The 5,872-nt window shown below is 41.2% G+C and overlaps 1 pseudogene; it reads left to right on the top strand.

Annotated features, from left to right (window-relative positions):
- Positions 1–1,675: 1,675 nt before the first annotated feature.
- LOC132570057 (taste receptor type 2 member 41-like) lies at positions 1,676–2,370 on the top strand (annotated as a pseudogene).
- The last annotated feature ends 3,502 nt before the right edge of the window (positions 2,371–5,872 follow it).

Genomic DNA, 5,872 nt, shown 5'->3' with positions numbered 1-5,872 from the left:
AGCCTGAAACGCAATGCTAGCTGGGCATATGGATGTTAAATAACATTGCAGAGAGAAGTGCTTGCTGGGGGACCCCACATACCAGCAGGTGCCGTGGGGACACTGTCTCTCCCAGCACCACCCTCTGTTCCTGACCATGGATGAATGAGGTGAACCATTACTCTACAGACTCCAGCATTGGCAAGGCAGTGAGCCAGTACATCATAGCTGACTGTGTCAAATACTGCTGTAAGATTAAGTAATATCAACAACACTGGCCATCCTCCATCCAGCTGCCTATGGAGATCGTCAGTGAGGGTGACCAGCACTGTTTCTGTCTTGTGGCTGGATTGGAAAGGGCCCAATACTGATGTATCATCCAGGAATTTCTGGAGTTGTTCTGCTGCCGCTCTATCAATATCTTACATAGAAATGAAAGAGTCAAAACTGGGTGGTAATTGGTTAGATCTATAAGATCTAAAGTTGTTCTTTTTAAGAGTGGAACAATTGCTGCCTCCTTACGTCCCACTCTGAAGACCCCTGAAAAGACCTTTAGTCCCACTGGAAAGACATGACCCCTGATTGGTACTGGCTGCTCTATCCATCATAGTGCCACCACCTCAAAAAGCCTCCACTGACTGCAATGGCACAGTCGATATGGATGCTACCCCAAGTTACACTCAAAAACACTGTGAACCCACTCACTTTGGCTGTTGGCTGCTGTGTATCTTATCCCCATGGAGAACTGGCTAGTGCGGGGTGGCCAAACTTGCTTAATATAAGAGCCACAAGACATGAACATAAGATGCTTGGGAGTCACAGAATGGATGGAAGGCAGGCAGACAGGCAAATAGATGGGGGAGAGAGGTGGAAAGAAAGCAACTTTAACTTTAAATGCATTCTGCTGGCTGGCTTGGCTTGGAGAAGAGATTTAAAGAGAGAAATGTCTTCTTCCAAGCCAGCCGACGGGGCAGTGGGGGCTTTGAGAGCCGCACAATATGTGTGAAAGAGCCACATGTGGCAACTGAGCCACAGCACAGTTTGGCCACCCCTAGACTAGTGGAACCCTAGTTATGCAGCGGCCAGCTCTCACGGCACAAGCACAGCACAGAATTGCTCTGCTCTTCAATCAACAGAAAAATAGTCCCTTAAATATCCCACAAGAAGAGTGCATCATCATTTGTGAAAACAGATGCAAAAGTGGTATTTATTATCTATGTCTAATGTGCAAATGTGACATCCTAGAACAGGACATAAATTTAGTAACATAGTCCTTTCCATGAAGGACTACATTCCCTCTTAACAGGGTCAGCACTTGAAAATAGCTCCTAACTCCCTGATGTGTTCTTAAATGGAGGGCTCCAGTGTTGTGCTGCGTGCTGATGAGGGAAACTGTGAATATGCCAGCGGAAGAAACTTTTCTCTTGTGCTCAGAAAGTTGAACATTTTGTTCTCCATAGCTGGCTTTGCACTTCTCCTCATGGAAGCCCTCATTGGAACAATAGCAAATGGATTTATTGTCCTCATCGGCTGCACTGACTAATTCAGAAGCAGGAAACCCTCCCCGATTGACTTGATCCTGACCTGGCTTGGCTTGACCAGACTTGCATGGCAGGCAGTAATGATTCTGGATGTGACTCTGTTTTATTTTTTCCTACACGCTTATCTATTGAATTCTGTCTTTTCAACAGTTACCATGCTGTGGTTCTTTACATACAATGTCAACCTTTTGTTTGCCGCATGGCTTAGTATTTTGTACTTTTGTAAAGATCACCACTTTCTCCCACCCAGTTTTCCTCCAAATGAAGCAAAAATTCTCTGGGCTGGTCCCATGGCTGCTTCTCGGCACAGTGGTCTTCTCTGCTTTTATTACTATGACTATTACTATTATGACAGTAACAAGCAGTGCCTTAAGCATTTGTAATCCCTACAAATTATCTTTAAATTATACCCATGATTCAGTAGATAAACGGCCTCACTTTTGTACGCAGATTTTCATTGCAGTTGTTGCTCCAGGTTTCATTCTTTCTGTGATGTTTTTGTCATCCACAATCTTGCTAATAATATCTCTTTTGGAAACAAGTCAGACATTTGCAACACAATGGAATCAGCACCAAGGATCGCAACATCAGTGTTCACTTAAATGCCATCAAAGCTCTGGCTTCCTTCACTGATTTGTATCTCTTCAGTTTTGTAGCAATCCATGTACAGGCAGTGCGGTCTTGGATAAGCAAGGATCACTCTTGGACATCTGTGCTTTTCCAGACTATGAGTGCTGTGTATCCGTCTGGGCATGCTGCTATCCTGATAGTAATTAATTCCAAACTGAAACAGGCATGGGTCAGGATAATACATAATTTAAAAAGTCACGTGAGTGAAGCACCATCTTAAAACCTAACAAAAGAAATAAGGGAGAGGACATTCTCTTGTGAAAGAAGGAACCTGAAAAACCATTGGGAAATAATCCATCCAGAAGTTCTCCTTCTATTTAAGGCACATTAAATTGTTTTGGTGATGACAGTGTCTTGGTGACTTGAGTTCTTGGATCCTGCATGTTTAAATGACTATTCTTATTCAATATTATTTTGCAATTAAATATCAGTGACTGCTGGGTTGTTAAGTTCGAGCATCCTTCTCGCTTTCAGATGTTCTTCTTAACTACATCTTTCTGTTTCATACATCACTGTGACTTGGCTACTTTGAATAGTTTGAATGAGAGGAGAAGGGTAGAAGAAAAAAAGAATGACAATGACTCTTTTAGCTGTGGTGGTTTCTGTGAAACATTCTAAACAAAATAAATAAGGATTATAGTCCCAAGCAATGTTCCCTCTAAACTGCAGAATCTTGTGAGCAAAAATTCCACTTTGTGAGCTACTGGCATTAAAGTTGTGAGCTACTGCATAAATTAGTGCGCTTCCTGAACTAAGACAAAAATGTGTGAGCTAGAAGCTAAAAATCTGTGAGCTAGCTCATGCTAAAGCCAACCTCCCAGAGGATTGAAATCTTGGATCCTGCGTGTTTAAATGACTTTTCTTATTCACTATTATTTTGCAATTGAATGTCAGTGATTGTTGAGTAGTTGAGTTTGAGCATCCATCTAACTTTTAGGTATACTTCTTAATCTTCATTTCATATATTGCTTTGACTTGTCTAGTTCAAACTCTTTGAATAATGACTCCAAGTTCAAACATTTTTAATAATGATCCTTTTCGCTGTGGTGGTTTCTGTTACATTCTAAACAAAATAAATACAAATTATAGTCCCAACTCCCAAGTATTAGGAATGTCATATCTACTGCCAAAACAGTATTGGAAGAAAGGAAATAATCATAGTGGAATGAGTTCTTGGTTACAACAACCAACAGACATGCACAAGTGATAGTATACATCCAAAAGGTACAAAGAATTTGGAAACAATCTTAGAAATAAATCTCATTGTATTTAATGGACATTATTCCTAATAAACGATTCTGGTTTACTCTTTACTCTCTGTTTTACTGTGCAAACAACTTCTGAAAGGAATATAAAACAAACAGAGGGACTGTGCTAGTTTCACTTCCTTTCTCACAGCTCATTGGGAACAGCCATGTTGTTCTGCTGGCTTGCCCCATCCCCATTCATTCTAGCTCCTACAGAGATTTAAAGGCAAACACACCTTCCAAAAAGCAAGCAGTTTTGCAAAGGGGTGTGCATGGGCACCTATGGGCTATACATTGTTATTTGCTGGTGTAATTTTCCACAACTGATGAGGAGCGTTCAGACTCTGAAATGGCTTAGGGAGCTAACTACCACCTGCCATGTATCTTGGCCCATTCACTTCCATGCCGGCCCACTGAGGAACCTCCTTCACGGGGTTTTTACAGCAGCCGAGAGTGGAAGGGTGATGTAGGGGAGCTGCCCCATCATAACTCCAACTGAAGCTGGGGGATCTGTAAGGTATGCCAAGGTAATGACTGGTAGGCACCCTGAGAGCTTTCATCCCCTGCTTGGGATTGCACTGTAGATCAGTCAATAAAAAAGCCTTTTCCTTAAATATCATCAGGGCTTTTTTTGTATCAGGAACTCCATTGCATATTAGGCCACACACCCTGATGTAACCAATCCTCCAAGAGCTGACAGGGCTCTTAGTACAGGGCCTACTGTAAGCTCCAGGAGAATTGGCTATTTCAGGGGAGTGTGGCCTAATATGCAAAGGAGTTCCTGCTACCACAAAAAGCCCTGAATACCATTAAAAAAATAGTAATCCCACCAGCATAGTACATCATCATTTGCGAAAACTGGTGCAAAGATCATATTTATTATCTAATGTGCAAATATATATGACATCCTAGAACAGGACATAGATTTAATGACATGGTCTTTTTCAGGAAGATTTGCATCTTCTCAGGGCCAGCACTTGACAATAGCTCCCGCCTCCTTGATATCTTTCTGTTCATAAACGGAGGGCCCAATGTTGTGCTGTGTCCTGTTGAGAAAAAGTCTGAGTAACACAGCACAATAAATTCTCCCCCCTTCCTTTTTTTTTGTGCTAAGAAAGATGGCCACCTTGTTGTCGGTAATTGGCTTTGCACTTCTCATCTTGGAAACCCTTATCGGAATTGTAGCAAATGGATTTATTGTCTTCATCAGCTGCATTGACTGGTTCAGAGGCAGGAAATGGACTCCAACTGACCTGATCCTGATCTGTCTTGGCTCATCTAGAATCATGTGGCAGGCAGGAGCAATGCTGCATGTGACTATGTTGTCCTTTTCCCCCCATGCCTATATATTGAAAAAGGTATATATAATACTTATGATCATGTGGTTCTTTACAGATACCATCAATCTTTGGTTTGCTGCCTGTCTTGGTGTTTGGTATTTAACAAAGATTGCTACCTTCTCCCACCCTCTTTTCCTCCAAGTGAAGCAAAGATTCTCTGGGCTAGTCCCATGGCTGCTTCTTGGCTCAGTGGTTTTCTCTGCTTTTATGACTATTTCTGTCTTCACGGGGTCCCTCAGGAATGTAGATATTTGTGATCCCTACAAATTACTTTTAAACAATAGCTCTGATTCACAAATTCAAAAGTCTCATGCTTGTACAGACCTCCTCCTTTCACGTATTGTTCCAAATCTCATCCCTTCTGTGATATTTTTGTCATCCACAATCTTGTTAATAATATCTCTGTGGAAGCACAGAAGATGTTTGCAACACAATGGAACTGGAGTCAGGGATCTCAACACTAATGTTCATTTAAGTGCCATCAAAGCTCTGACTTCCTTTGCTATTTTGTACCTCTCCAGCTGGATAGCCCTCAATTTACAATCAATACTGGTTTGGAAAAGCAGTGATCAATCTTGGTCCTCTCTATTTGTTCAGAATGTCAGTGTTGCATATCCCTCTGCGCATGCTGTTATCCTGATATTACTTAATCCCAAACTGAAAAAGGCATGGATCAGAATGATACACCACTTAAAATGCTATGTGACAGAAGCACCATCTTAAAATTTACACACACACAAAAATTAAGGAGAGGCCATTCCCCTGTGAAAGAAGGAATCTGAAAAACCCTTGAGGAACACTTCATCCATAAATTCTCCTGGAGTTTAAGGCACATTGAATTGTTTTGGCAAAGATAACCAACTCAACTTTTCAATTGAGGTCTCGGATATTATTTGTTTGAATGACTATTCTTATTCACTCTTATTTTGCAATTGAATATCAGTGACTGTTGGGTAGTTAAGTTCAAATATCCATCTCACTTTCAGATATTCTTCATCTCCATTTCATGCACTGCTGTGAATTGCCTGTGAACTGCCTACTTTGAATGAGTGGGGGAAGATTAGAACAAAAAGAATAATAATGATTCTTTTAGTTGTGGTTTCTTCATTCTAAACATATAAATAAGAACTCTAGT

Source organism: Heteronotia binoei, chromosome 4, assembly GCF_032191835.1.
Source record: "Heteronotia binoei isolate CCM8104 ecotype False Entrance Well chromosome 4, APGP_CSIRO_Hbin_v1, whole genome shotgun sequence".
Lineage (NCBI taxonomy): Eukaryota > Metazoa > Chordata > Lepidosauria > Squamata > Gekkonidae > Heteronotia > Heteronotia binoei.
Note: the sequence above shows the minus strand (reverse complement) of the source record. Positions and strands in the feature narration are given on the sequence as shown.